Genomic DNA, 16,245 nt, shown 5'->3' on the forward strand with positions numbered 1-16,245 from the left:
CTCCAGGAAAAATGCCTGGAGCAGAACAGACATCTTTATACAACATTTGTAGATCTACCCAAGGCATTTGATATCATCAGTCATGAGGATTTGAGGAAAGTTATGTCAAAAGGTTGCCCAGAAAAGTTCATCAGTATTGAACATCAATTTCATGACAGTGTGTATGCTGGGTTCTGGATAGTGGATGATACTCTCAAGATTTCCCAGTCACCAATGTTGCTCCCATGCTTTTGAGCATGATGTTTTCAGTCATGTAATCAAATGCTTTCCCTGAGGATGAATGTAACATCAAGGTCAGCTACCATGTTAATGATAAATTCTTCAACTTGAAAAGGCTGTAAGTCAAGACCAAAGTGGAAGGAATGTTGATACATGATCTTCTGTTTACAGATGATTATGAACTCACTGCTCTGAAGCTGAGATGCAACAAAGTATGGATCACTTTTCTATTGCTTGTGACAATTGTGGCCTAACAATTAACATCAAGAAAATGCAGGTGCTCCATCAGCTAGCACCACACTGTCCATATGTGAAACCATCTGTTAAAGTATATGAAGAAGTTTTGAGTACTGTGGACAAATTCACTTACCTTGGCAGTGTCCTTTCTGAGGAAGCATGCATTGACAATAAGATTGACACATGAATTGCTAGAACTAGGTCACTATTTGGGAGGCTCCAAACAAACTGAAGGTCTACAGAGATGTTGTATTGGCCTTATTGCTATATTTCTGTGAAAGCTGAACAGTCTACTAGCTACGTGTTAGGAAACTGAATCACTTCCATTTAAATTATCTTAGGAAGATTCTGAAGATCATCTGGCAGGAGAAGATACCAGACACTCAAGTCTTTTCTTGAGATAAACTGCCTAGTATTCCAACATTACTATAAAGAGTGCAACTACAATGCCCTGGTCATGTAGTTAGAATGCCAGAAGTATGCTTGTCAAAAACACTGTTTTATGGAGAACTCACACAAGACAAGCACTCACAAGGGGGTTAGAAGAAATGTTACAGGGATACCCTGAAGACTCTTAAGAATTTTAGAATTGATTGAGCAGCATGGGAGACATTGACATGGGACTGACCAACATGGCATGCCTTCACCAGAGAGGGTACTGTGCTCTGTGAGGAAGGCAGAATTGAAGCGGCTCAAAGGATACATGACATACATAAGTTTAAAGTTAAGTACCCCAGGTATTCACATGAATTTACCTGTGTTAAAACATTCTGAGCTCATATTTTTCTGATCAGTCACAGTTGGACAATCTGTAACTGAGTCATTTTGGTCTTCTTCAATAAAGAAGGACAAGAACCAAACCAAATTAAACCATGTGACCCACAGAAGTTTGTTTTTATTTGAGTTTGACACCACTGGAAGATAGTTGCAAGGATTAAGAATGGAATTATAGGGTCGCTAGGTGGCGCAGTGGATAGAACACTGGCCTTGGAATCAGATGTACCTGAGTTCAAATTTGACCTCAAACACTTAGTGTGGCCTTGGGCAAGCCACTTAACCCCACCACCTTGCAAAAAAAAAAAATGTAAAAAAAAATGGAACTATATAAGGAGAGTAGTTTTGTCAAGCCCTTTCCAGTTACAATTGTAGTATGGTGGAATCATTATTTCCAGAGAAAGAAAAAGAAAAGTCAGAAAAGATTGAAGATGGAAGGAGAGTATAAGGTAGAGGGACTGAAAAGACATTGCAGCATGCTCTAGGATTGGTTAGATCTCAATTATTTATCCCCATAAATCAGTGTACTCTTTCCTACAAATTCATATGTTCCTATTTGGAAGAGTGAACAGACCTAAGAATTATTGTGAAGACTGGAGGGAACAAATATGGGAGTGTGCCTCAAATCTATGATTCTACAAGGCTGTTACTATCTTAAGGTAATATCATCATATTGCTTCTGCTGGGACTGTTTCCTGTTCCTAGTTTTTACTAGTATGAAGGTGTGGAATTCAATCTCTATTAGTTGTTACTACTTGCTGGACTCACGTAGTGCTTGACAGTATTCTGCTGGTTCCATGGTTGTTGCTGGGTAACTGCCAGTCCCAGCTTCACTGGGCAAGAGTTTGGGGAACTTCCCATTGCTTCCAAGTTCTAAATTTAATTGGAGCCTTCAGATGATATGCCATTTCTTCTCCTACAAGAGGAAGAAGAGTGGACTTGTCATCTCTCTTTAGCTTAAATACCACCCAAATAGCCCAGAAGCTTAACTGACACAGAGTTCTTTTAGAAAGTTGAAGTCCTCATACATAGTTATTAAACTGTATTGGGAGAGGAGAGTAGGGAGATGGGAAATGTGACTTTTCTTCTTCATAAGGAGAGCTTTTTAATTCAAAGAACCTTGGCTATAATTGAAACTTCTCCAAAAGGAAATTCCTTTCCCCAGAAATCAAGCTCTTAGGAATATAGAATAGAGAGAGAGAGACACTAAATGAGGGCATTTGAGATAGATAGGTGGCACAATGGATCGAGTGCCAAGTCTGGCAACAGGAAGTTTCATCTTCCTGAGTACAAATATAACCTCAGACAAGTACTAGTTTTCTGACTTTGGGCAAGTCACTTAACTCTTTGCCTTAGTTTTCTCATTTGTCAAACGAGCCAGAGACAAAGTGGCAAACCACTTCAGTATCTTTGCCAAGAAAATTTTAAATGGCAACATGAAGAGTTGGACACAACTGAACAACAATTAATAAGGGTAGTATCTCTATCTGATGTTTCCTACTGATTTTGAGATAAGAAAGACCTTGAGTCTTCTTTCTTTTTTTCTTTTTTTTTCTTTGCAAAGCAACAGAGTTAAGTGACTTGCCCAAAATCATGTAGCAAGTAATGATTAAGTATCTGAGGCCAGATTTTAACTAAGGTGTTCCTGACCTCAGGGCCAGTGCTCTTTCCACTGCACCACCTAGCTACCAGAGTCTTCTTTCTTAATATCTAGTTGCCAAATCCCACTCATCCAAGCCTCATTTAAGAGTTGCCTTTTCAAGAAACTATCAAGAGCTATCTGGTTCTGAGGAGGCCCTGAATTTTAACCCTTAGATTTCTTTGATGTCTCATGCAAACGATCAGGATAGAGGAAGTCATTGAGACCAGCTAACCCAGGAAGTAAGATTATTATATTCTTTTTGACTTGCCTCATTTTTGCCATTATCACATACATATGGCTTACTGAAACCCTTTCCAGACTTTGAAATATACTCAATATCTGTAATAACTACCTCATGGAAAAAGAAAATACTTTATAAACATTAAATCAATATTCTAATGTCAAATTATTATGATTTTTACCCATTTCCAATGTATTCTAGAATGCCTACAGGTTACTGGGTTTAATATAGAAGTTGTTTGGAAGATAAGTGTGCCTAATTTGGCCTCAGTTTTCATTTTAGAGATGGTGGTAAGATTCAAAATTACATAAAATAAGTCAAATCAATTTATTAATAGGGTAGAATAAGAAATATGCATTTTAAAAATGAAGTATATAAGGTTTCAAATAATTAGCAAGTGAAGAGAGAAAACAACCTCATACACATTTTCACAGGATTATAACTTAAGCCTCCCCTATGATCACTAATTTTCCAGAAAATTCAGGTGGGAAGCATCCAGGAAAATGATCCCAAGAAATATTCCTGCACTGAAATAGTCATCTCTTGATGAACTGGTAATAATTTCAAATCTCTCAGCTTGATTTTAGGAGTTTTACAGGAAGGCTTCCTCAGAGTGGGACTAGTTTTGGAATGAAATGATGCTAACAGACTTCATATGGTATTAGACATCTGGACTCCTTTCTACTCTAATCCCTGGAACCAAGAAGATGCCTACAATGCAGGCATCTGCACTGAGGAGACCAAATCCCATGATTTCAAACTGTTCTGATAAGATTCCCTGCTCTTGGTTAAATTGGGACATCCTGTTTCCTGAATCTGGGGAACATCAGGATTTCTGAGGTTCTAGATACTAAATCTCAACTCCTCTTTTTCTCCATCTCTACTCTCCAGATACACATTTCATAAGAAGTCAATCCTGGGAACTTCCAACAGGTATTCTGGCAATTAGATGGCAGTGATGAAGAGCACAACATTTACAACCCTTTGAATCCACTTATTTTACAGCTTGAATCACCCACTGAGGTTATCCCTGCATTTTTAACTCTGAATTAATTGTAACTCAAGTTCAGGGCCTCGGTTGTTTGTTGTTCCATTCATCAGTCTGAATGCAATCTGAGCCAATGCCTCACTTCTGTATAGCAGTCATAGAAATGAGAATTCTAGGACCCTAAAACAAACGGTTCAGATAGCAAATCTTTACCCTGTTAATTGAAAAAAAATAAGGAGCTCTTTATCAGAGAGTTGTCCTTGGTATGTCCTTGGTAATCAAGGGACTGCTTGACAGTATTAAAATCTGTCTCATTCAAAAGCCATGTGCCAATGAGTCTAGTACAGAGTCTGACACATAGTAGGCATTTAAGTTTAGTGAATTAAATTGAATTGTTGTGGGAGCAGGAGGGCAGCCTTTCTCACTCAAAGGACCCTTGATCTGAAAAACCTTCCACTGAGACTTAAGCAGAGCCAAAATGTATGGAAAAGTACATTTCTGAACTTTGATCTGCTGTGATCACATCATCTGCTTTATGATTGGCCTGTTTCAAAAACTGAAAGGAATGAAGAAATTCTTACTTCCACCCCTAAATTGAATGAGTTTTTTTTCTGCAGGAAATATACTTTCACCACAGCCTAGTCTTTTTTGGGACAGGCAACATAGCGTGGTTCCAGGGATATATTGTATCCTGTAGCTTTCTTCTTCTAAATTCTGAGAAGGAATCTCAGGTGTGTCTTTCTCCTCACCCCCCACTACTCCTTTCTGGCCTGGGCTCCCTTGTCATCCCTTGCTCAGCCACCTGAAATTTGTATACCATTCTTCTTTTAGGTATTTCTCACAGTTTTGGGGGAGCTTTTCTCCATACAATGGGAGAAATATACCCTGTTCCAGAGATCTTATCTCTTTTACCTGACTGAATCCCTTCTTTCAGATCTCCTTCTCATATCATCTGGCCTAATCCCAGAGCAACCTAGAATTATAAACCTCTATTTGGAAGGTCATCTAATTCAACCCCTTCATTTTACCATTGAAAATAAACTGAGACTCTGGTAAGTCAAATGACTTTTCCAGGATCATATAGGCAAGTCAAATGGTAGGTTTTGTACTGAGGTCCTCTGTTTCCAAAGGTGTTATTGTTAAGGACACAAAACAAAGTAAAATGTATAATGATTTTGATCCCATCTTGACTCAGGGGGGCAGGGAAGGTTGTGGGTATGGAATGGTATATGCATGGTTAGATATAGTTATTGTGTTCATTGCTACTGCTTGCCTTTTTAATCTATTGTTATAAGGGACTGATTAATGTGGGGGAGAGGAAGGGAAAGAAGTAAATTTGGAAATGTCCATGATACAAAACAGTACTGTCAAATTCAAATAGATAATGCAGGTCACATATTAATATAGAAAACTACAAATTAATATTAGCTATGTTTTATTGTATTTTTAATTATTTTGTTAAACACTTTCCAATAATATTTTAATCTGGTTCAGGCTGTACTTAGAGTTTTGTGGCCCCTATTGCAAGATTATATCTCTGATATAAAAGACATCTTGAGGTTAGAATTATAGTGGATAGCGTACTAGACCTGAAATAAGGAATACTTGGATTCAAATCCTGCTTCAGATGTTTTCTAGTTCTGAGACAAGTAACTTTCTTGTTCTGGGACAACTAACTTAATTTCTCTGGACCTCAATTTCCTCATCTATAAAATAAGAGAGTCAGACTAAGGTCTCCTTCAACACTAAAAATACAATCCTGTGAAAAATGAAAAGTATCAACAAAATAACAAAGAAATATACTCCTCATTCTCTATCTTCTACATTAAAAAAAATTTAGCATCTGATATTCCTAGTTTTTTCATTTGGGCTATAAGTTACAAGAATATTGTGGTCAAAAAGTATTCTGGTAAAAGTTTGACAACTGATTCTCTGGAAGAAAAATGTTCTCATGATGCACTTGTTTTTTTTTAGGTTTTTGCAAGGTAATTGGGGTTAAGTGGCTTGCCCAAGGCCACACAGCTAGGTAATTATTAAGTGTCTGAGACCAGATTTGAACCCAGGTACTCCTGACTCCAGGGTTGGTGCTTTGTGCCACCTAACCACCCCTCATGATGCACTTTTAAGTTTAATTTATATTGACATTTTCTAATCACTTTTTAAAAGTCTAGACAATCAAAAAAACAACAAATCAAGCCCGATTTGTAGCATTTGTTGATTTCCAAGGAGTAAATGTGCACACTGAAAATTTAACAACTGGTTGTTAAGAGCTGGTTCCAGCATACCCCTGAATTATGGTTATCTCTCCCTTTGGCAGTAACTCTATGTCTGGCACTATACTAGGTAATGGGAGTACAGATGCAAAGAATGGAACCATCCCTACTCTAAGTAGCTTACATTCTGTTAATGCTTTAGCTGCAAAAACCTTTCTCTCTGGCTCTGTATCTTTGCCTCTTTTTCAGTTCCTCTCTCTCTCTCTCTCTCTCTCTCTCTCTCTCTCTCTCTCAGACACACACTCTCAGACACACACACACACACACACACACACACAAACACACACTCTGACACTGACACACTTACCCATAATCTATTCTTTCCATCCTTGTCTGCTTAAAACAAATTTCATAGCCAGATTGCAACAGCTGGCCCTGCCCTTTGCTAGAACACCATTATTCCTTTTCAGGAAAAATAGGAAGAGAAATCCTGATTCTGGGTCCCAATTCCATTATGGAGTAGCTTTACAATCTTAAACCTTCATTGATCCTTCCCAGATTTCTCATATGTGAAAAAAGCTAATAATAATGCAAATATGAATGTTGTAAGATTCAAATGGAAAATATTTATAGAACCACTTCAAAAACTATGGAAGTTATATGAATTTAAGGTGGTAATACTATAACTAGGAATGAGGAAGGTTCGAGTTGCTTCTTAACACTGGAATTGACCTATTGTGTGACCACCAATAAGTCTAATAAGGCCATATAGCTAAGGAGAAGAGACTTCAATGCCCATCAGGTGAAACCCTCTTAGTCTTATAAGGTCAAACCTCAGTATTTCAGTCTGTAGCCCATAAATAAACATATATGCCTTCAGAGTCTAGCTATAAAGATGGATAATAGATACTTAAAAAAATTCATTGTTTGATTGGTGTTTCAGTGAGTTTTCAAAAAGCATCAAATAACAGTTTAGGTAGTGGTATATTTGAGGAGAAAACAATGTTCAGAGACTCTTAAAATTCTATAAAGTAAAGAAATATTTGATTCATAGGGAGGGTCTGTGGGAAGGAGGGAGGGAGGGAGGGAGAGTGAGAGAGAGAGAGAGAGAGAGAGAGAGAGAGAGAGAGAGAGAGAGAGAGAGAGAGAGAGAGAGAGAAACACTAGAGGAATGCTGCTTTTGCCCAGGCTAGCCAAGTTCTTGTAGGAGGTTATGTTTAGTTCAGTCAGGTTCAGACACTTACCTAGACATTTCCTATAATTCTAGTAGCTCAAAATTGCTGGAACACACTCCTTGAGGAGTTCTTAAAAGCTTCCTTGGTGAGAGAGTGGGTCTAGAAAGTATAGTAATTAAGCTTTCCCAGTACATGGCCACCCCTATCACTGTGTGAGTAATTCAGAACAAAGAAGACAGATCTCTGAGACCTGCAGTGAGAAATTGAAGAGGACTTTCAAGGTCCCTTATACTTAGCTCATTATTCTTATTATCATCATTATTTTTTATTTTTCTGAGATGAGAATGCAGATCTTTAGTTTTAACATTCTAGAACAATCATAACTTGTTTCATTTGAGAGTCATGGGATGGGGGACAGTCTGATTCTATTTACTATGTTCCCTATAATTTATTCACCCATCCATTCATTGGTTCAAGAAATATTGAATACACACTATATAACTGTAAGGTTATTCACAATGCAACAATAACAATAAAAAGCACATTCTAGGCAATTTAATCCAATACAATATAAAATACACATATAAAGCATACAATAATAATTCCTTTTACACATTTATGCCACATTTAAGATTTACAAAGTAGTCTATTCATATTTTGATGAGGAAAGTAGTATATTATCATTCTCAATTCCGATATGAAGAAATTAAGGGTCAGACACATTTAGTGACCTGAGCAGTGAATCAGATCTAAGTGTCCTGATTCCAAATGCAAGGCTTTCTTAATTTTATCACATTTTCTAGTCTAGTCACTGAAAGGAATACAAAAATAAATTAAGCTATCCTTGTGCTCAAGATACTTATATATATCCAGAACCCAAATAGCAACAACTTAGGATAGAATGTAATAAATTTCATATGATAGGAGCAGCCAGGTGATGCGCTGGACAAAGTGCTGAATTGGGAATCAGTAATCAGATAGACCAGAGTTCAAATCTTGTCTCAGACACTAGATATCTCAGACACTTAACCTCTCAGTCTCAGTTTGCTCTTCTGTAAAATTGATATAATAATTCATATAATATTATAAGATGTAGTATTGTATAATGTATTAATCTGTAAAATGAGCATAATAGTAGCACCTATCTCCCTAGGTTGTGGTGAAGATTAAGTTAACACGTGTAAAGCACTTTGCAAACCTTAAAGGATTATAGAATAGCTAGCAGTTATTATGATGATTGTGATAATGATATGATATGGGCTCTTTAGAAGCAGAAGCAGAAGAAACTAGACAAAAGTAGAAGTAGTCAGGGAAATTTTTATGAAGGAAGTATCATTTTTTCTGGTTCTCAATAGACAATAATGGAGGAAATTTTTTAGGTGGAGGAACAGCATAATACAGATGGGGAGATCTGGGTTATATTCTTGGAATAATAATTTTTTTAAATATGGGGACAGAGCAATAAATTTATAATAAGAGGACCTAGGTTGCAGTTTTAGTTCTCCTCACTACCTGTGTTACCTTCACAACTTTGCTGACACTGTCTTCTCACCTGTAAATGATGATACTGCACTTTTTCTTTTTGCAAGGTAATGGGGTTAAGTGACTTGTCTAAGGTCACACAGCTAGGTAATTATTAAGTGTCTGAGGCCAGATTTGAACTATGGTCCTCCTGACTCCAGGGCTGGTACTGATACTGCACTCTTTAAAAAATTTTTTTTAATTTATTTAATGCAATGGGTTAAGTGACTTGCCCAAGGTCACACAGCTAGGCAATTATTAAGTGTCTCAGGCTGGATTTGATTTGAACTCAGGTCCTCCTGACTTCAGGGCAGGTGCTCTATCCACTACACCACCTAACTGCCCCAATACTGTATTCTTAAGATCTCTCTCGGCCCTAAATATATTGTCCTATATTCTCATGCAATCCTACATAGTATTAGAAAGAGAGATTAGGATATTTTGATATAGGTCCTTGAATTTCAGGTCCATAACATAATTAAGTTGGCATTCAGGGAAAGTTTCTTAATAGAGAAATGACACAATCAGAGATGTACTTCCAAAGTTTTCCATGGTAACTATGTGCAGAATGGATTAGGGTGAAAAGTGATGAGGGAAAAAGTGAATTCAGAAACTTTTAACTATCTTAGTAAGAGATAATAAGGGACTGAACTGAGGTGCTAGCAGTGAAAATGGAAATCAAAGGATCCATGGGAGACAATGAGGAGGAATAATAGCTCAAGACTTGTCAGTTGAATGGCTGTGGGAAACAATGGAGAACTGAGTACCAAAGATCACTTGATTTGATTTGATGATGTTTGTCCTTCATTTTCAAAGAAGACCATAAAATCAGGGAAGTGATGCCAAGACAAGCATGTGAATTGGATTTGAGTGAGGAAGTGCTATACTGTCACCAGCCTCACTTTCTCCTCTGGAGCCATCTGGGTCCAGTTACCAAATAATGAATCAGAATGACTAGAGATGACCTTGGAAGAGAGGCTTAAGTGACTTGCCTAAGGTCATACAGTTAGTAAGTGTCTGAATCTGTATTTGAACTCAGGTCCTTTTGACTTCAGGGTGAACCCTACCATTGATTGCACTGTTTAGCTACCTGATATCTTAAACGTTTGTAGACTAGATAACTGGGAGTTTGGTAGTTTCATTAGTAGAAATAGAGAAAGTAAGGTGAGATACAAAGTAATAGGGGAAGATGTTAAGTTTTGAACATTTTGAATTGCTTTCAGTAAGGAGTTAGCAAATTCTATGTCAGCATAATGACAAGGCAGAAATGTCCAGTTTGTAGTTAGAAATGCTAGAAACATTTTTTTTTCTGGAGTTCAGGAAACAGATCAGGGTTGATGATTTAGATATGGGAGACATCTACATAAAATTGGAGTTTTATCTAATGAGGAATCTTTGAGAATTTACCAAAAGAGAAGAGGACAGTGAATTTCATCTTCCATTACTTTCCATTCACATCATACTCTCTTCTCTAATTTTGCTCTTGCTCTGATTTTGCAAAGCCTTCAAACCACCACCACTACCACCTCCCAGTAATCCCTCCTGTAATCCTGAATTCCTTTTAAGGTTTAGCTCAAATGCCATCTCCTGCTCAAGGATTTTTTGGTCCTTCAGCTGTTGGTTCTCTCTCTCCTCTTTGTAATATAGTTGTTGAGAAGGTACAAATCTGTCTCGGTAGAGGGAGTTACTTCATCCATGGTTTCCATATATCAATGAAAGCTTAGATTAATTCTTAATTGCTAGTTTATATTTTATACTGAATTGTCTGTGTACAAGTTGTGTCCTTCCCTTCTCTCCCTACTAGTAAAATGTAAACTCCCTGGTATCATTTCATTTTTGGCTTTATACTAAGTACAAAATGGGGCAGCTGGTTGGTACAGTGCATAAAGCACCACACCTAGAGTCAAAAAGATCTGAGTTCAAATCCTGCCTCAGATTCTTACCAACTGTGTAATCCTAAACAAGTCACTTAATCTTGTTTGTCTCAGATTTGTCATCTCTAAAACAATCTAGAGAAGGAAATGGTAAATCACTCTAATATCTTTGCCAAAAAAAATCCAAAATGGGGTCACAAAGAGTCAGATAATGCCTGAAACTACTGAACAAAGCATAAGTACAAAGTACCATGCCAAACACATAGTAGGAACCTAATAGATGTTTGTTGAATTTCAGTGAATTTAGGATAAATGTTTCCTGATTATTATGTTTGTAGGCAAATGGGAAGGAGACAATGGAGAGGGTAGAATTGAAATTATGAAGCAGGAAGGGCAGGAATTGTTGTCAGAACAGGGTCCTAGGAGAGAAGAGACCAACCACCTGGGTTAGCTTTGACAAAATGAAAGGATGCAATATCATCAAAGGTTGGTTTTGGGGTGGAATAGATAAAATACAGAGAAATGTTTTGATAACAATGGAATTCAAGAATTTCAAAGACAGTAGCTTCTATCTGATCTATGAGACAACATGGCATAATGAATAGAGTGATGAACATGGAATCAAGGAGATGAATTTTCTGGCTGTCCTCCATGCTCTCCTCCATTCCAGTTACTAATCATCTTGACTTCCTTTAAGACCCATCTAAAATCCCAACTTCTGCAGGAAGCCTTCCCTCACCCCTCTTAGACTGTCTCTCAATTATTTATATCCTATTTATATTGTATATAGTTTGCCTTGCTTCCTTTATTTGCATGTTGTCTCCTCCATTACAAGTTCCTTGAAATCAGAGGTTGTTTTTTGCTTCTTTTTATTCCCCTAGCTCTTAGCATAGTGCCTGGTACATTAAGTAGGTACTTAATAAATGTTTATTGAATGAATTGAATTGAAAACTCCTGAGTCTTCCTAATCATAAGATTCTGAGCAAGTCATTTTAGCCTCATTAGAAAATTTATAATGTAATTGAATTATTTTGTATGAAAGGGATCTTGAACAGCTGAGAAAAAGTAAGCTGAATTTGTTTCTCCACTCTCATCATAATTAGAAATGTAGAGATAAAATTAAATTGCCAATCTGACATTCAGTTACTAATATATCGCTGTATAATAGTCTATGAAGATGGACAGGTGCATCATTTCCCCTCTGCCAAATATAATTTCAGTTGATATATTAAATGATTCTTAAGAAAACCTGATTTTTTTGTTTCCCTCAGTTTCCTCAGTTTGCCTCAGTTTTCCAGCTTTAAAAAGGGGGCATAATAACTGCCTACCTTGCAGGATTATAAGGAGCAACTGAAATCACATATTTAAAATGCTTTGAAAACCTTAAAATATGATGTAAATGTCAGTTATTATTAGTATTATTATCAGATTTCAAAGAAAATCAAAGCACCCTAACCTCTTGTCATTTGTTGAGAGTGAAAGGGGCAAAGGTCATTTTGAGATTTTGAAAATAGTAGAAAAGATTTAGAACAGCTATGGTAGTAGCCATTTACCACTTGCTTTGTGACAGAGAGTTTATCAGAGGTCATATAAAAATGGACAATGGACACAGATTATACTTGTCAACTACACTATGCCAATGAGCTGAGAGCACAGGAAATATACTGTGCTGAAGGTCCATAACTCAAGTGTCTTAGTTGAGAGCTATATTTCCTATAGTGGGAGGCAGAGGGTTAGGGTCAGTCTTTGGAAGATCATCCAGAAATCCACATAGAAATCCACAGAAGACAAGGGAGCCCAGGTGTTAGTTCAAGATAGTAGGTTAAAAAAAAAGAATTTCTCCATATTCCTGAACCATTATCATCCTTCTAGGAGGTCATTGGACAAATGCTGCAGATGGAAGATTTGAGATTTAAAAAAAAAAGACTTTCAAGGATTAGGATATCAAATTGTCCAGAAAGAAAAGGAAACAATTGTTAAGATGGGGCAAAAGATCTAAGAGTCAAAGGGCGAAACTTGGGGGAGGGGGGGATCTGATAAGGAAGACTGTCCTTGAGGATTAAAAGGAGTAGTATTTCCTAGGTCCATCATCAAAGAATCTAGAGTGAGGAAGGAGAATGTAAGAAGATAAGATTTATTTGAAGTATGGAGTTGAAAAACTCTCAACTCATGAACCTAGAATTGAAATAGGAGAAGTAGATTCTAGGAGAGTTAAGAAAACTATATTGCTGAATCCAAACTATGAAAAATCAACTCAGATTTGATTTAAATATAAAAGACTAGCAGAGGACATCACAGGGGGGAAGGGTTGTATGACTAGGCATTATTTTGGGTCACTTTTCAGGCTCCTGAAGTTTTCTTTGTTCTCAAATGCAAGGTTAAAAAAAATTTTTTTTAAATACAAGTTGTAAACATCTCCATTAACATCATGTTTAAAGTTGAATGATTGAATTCTAATAGTCACATACCCGAGCTATGTTCTTGTGTGTGTGTGTGTGTGTGTGTGTTTTTTAGGTTTTTGCAAGGCAATGGGGTTAAGTGGCTTGCCCAAGGCCACACAGCTAAGTAATTATTAAGTGTCTGAGACCAGATTTGACCCCAGGTACTCCTGACTCCAGGGCTGGTGCTTTATCCACTGCACCACCTAGCTGCCCCTGACCTATGTTCTTGACTTAGCCTTTAAAAAAAGTGAGATGGAGAAATGCAGGCAACCACAGTAGAAATGAACAGAGAGAAACTGAATGGCTATACGCAGACTCAATTTCTATGAAGGGAAGTTCTGCTCCATGGAACCATATCTGTTGAAGAACCTGGAGAAAAGGGCAATTCTTAGTGAACACCAAGAACAAGAATATCAATTTCAAGCAGGAACCAGAGCCAAGTATGAGAAAAGGGCAATTTCATCTTGTGGGAGAGCTCACCTAGACCTTGTCTTCAACTGTGAGTTATGTGGACTGGGCAGGACTAGAAGAAAGGGGTGGACTCTACTAACCTCAAGTGCTTTTTTCCTCCTGGTTATAGAAGGAGATTTAATCAGGGCAGTGCTATTAATCTAAAGCTGACTATATATTGGACCCTGGCAATATAGAGATCCACTGAAGATGGAAAGAAAGTTTTCTTGACTTCTCATGGGGTCAATGAGTAAGTTCTTTGCCTTTATTTTTTTCTGTCGTTAGGCTAGAGTCAACTTTTTATTCAATGTCTTGTTAGCCTAGGTGCTTGCATGGGATCTGAAGCTTTTCCTATTGTTATGGAGGCCTAATAAATCAATTAGTCTAGAAGCATTTATTAAGTCTTATCTTCTTGGGCTCAAATCTGGTCTCAGACATTTACTAGCTTAGTAACCTGGGGTAAGCCACTTAACTCTGTTTCCCTTAGTTCCTCATCTGTAAAATGAACTGGAGAAGGGAATGCCAAGCCTCTCCAGTATTTTTGCCAAGAAAACCCCAAATCGAGTCTCAAAGAGTTAGATATAATTTAAAATAACAACACATGCTGTGATAATTTGATATGAAGAAACAATGGAAAAGTTTTTTCCTTCAAGGAGATAATATTCTATCAGAAGAGACAATATGTATCCATCTAAATTGTAAAGGACCCAACAGAAATTCTTATTTAAGGTCATAACCCAAAAATCTAAGTATGAGATACCCCCAAGATCAGACCTCTTGGTCTATTTCAGCTTTGGCTCTAGATGATGAGTTACAAAAGAGAGGCATACATAGAATATGAACTGGCTCAGTTTCTCTACACTTTTTGGTTATATGTCTATGCTTACAAATAGACATCTCAGGAGTCTAGGAACAAGGGAAGACTAGCTAAAGATGAGTAAGGTTTTGTTCTTCATAGTTGTCATAGAGGGTGAGGATTAATTAATAAGACATCCAAAGTGTGCAGTTTCCCCCCTTTAATTTATTATTCTCTCATTGCTATAATTTCTTATCAAATCCAGCACATTGCCTGTCACAGAGTAGGTACTTAATAAAATACTTGTTGACTGATGGATTTATTAGTGTAGTACAGTGATAAACCTTTAAAAACACCTATCAATGATTCTTGGAGACAATGAATTTACTTTTTAAAAAGATTTTGATTGTTGTTTCATTGTTTTTAAGTTTTTAAGTCATGTCATGTCATGTCCAACTTTTTGAGACTCGATCTGGTGTTTTCTTGGCAAGGATTTTGGAGTGGTTTGTCATTTCCTTCTCCAACTCATTTTACAGATAAGGAAACTGAGGCAAACAGGGTTAAGTGACATGTCCAGGGTCACATAGCTAGTAAATGCCTCATGCCAGATTTGAACTTTATTTATCTGCTACACTGTCCATATTTAAACACAATTGATTTCCTTTGAAATCCTATATATTTTGTTTCATAAACTTAAAAATATTATTCTGATAAGGAATCCATAAACTTCACCAGAGTAGTAATGGAGTTCATTTCACAAAAAAGTTAAAAACTAAAAGAAAAGTTATATGTTGTTTCTAGAGATCAGGAGAAGAGACATGGGAAGAAGAGTCTATGTTTTCTTCAAAAGGTGAAGCTGGATAATAGGAAATCCAGCCCAGAGGAGCCAGGTGATGGCAGTGGAAATAAAACAAATACTAGCAACTGCTAGTGAGACATCTCCCAGGGTATCTTGGTCAAAGAATACTGTGGAATGGTGCAGGGTGGTAGATCTGTGTTCTCACACGAACCCATCAATAGCCAAATTCCAGTGCAGCCAATTTACCTAGAAGCCAAGGTATATGTATATCCATGGAAGGGATCCCTGCTGTTTGAATACATCTGTTTTGATTTGGTTCACAAGCTATGTCTTCCTCTAGCAGCTGTACTCCTTCATTTGGCTCTGTTTATTCTGCTATCAGACACCTATTTAGACAGGCTCTACTGACTCTCTGTGCTTCTTTAGCTTTGAGGAGAGGAAAATGGAATTCTTATAACAGTCCTCTTTCTTCAGCAGGTGGTTTGTGGGCCAGGGGGGAGGGGCTGGGAAGCTTACATCCTAATGAGTAGCTACTAGTCTTTTCCCATCTTTAATCCTCCTTCTCATTACTCTACTGACAGCTCTGGCCCCCTGGACTGAAGTGAGAATGTTAGAACAATTGAGATTCTCAGCTCCAAGACCCCCACAGTGGTGTCCAATAATCCAACAGCTGCGTCTGACTCCACAACCCTCCTTTAGCTAATCCAGGATGGGCTGTTGGCAAGAGGAATCATTGGAGGCATAGTTATTCAAGTGAAAGATTTAAATCAGTTGGCAGTACTTCTTTCCCTTCTCAGCAGGCATGTGTTTACTCATGGACATACACGGTATAGGGCATTTTAACTTTCAGCCTTCCTATTAGAAATAGAAGTGTT

Source organism: Macrotis lagotis, chromosome 2, assembly GCF_037893015.1.
Source record: "Macrotis lagotis isolate mMagLag1 chromosome 2, bilby.v1.9.chrom.fasta, whole genome shotgun sequence".
NCBI classification, from domain to species: Eukaryota; Metazoa; Chordata; class Mammalia; order Peramelemorphia; family Peramelidae; genus Macrotis; species Macrotis lagotis.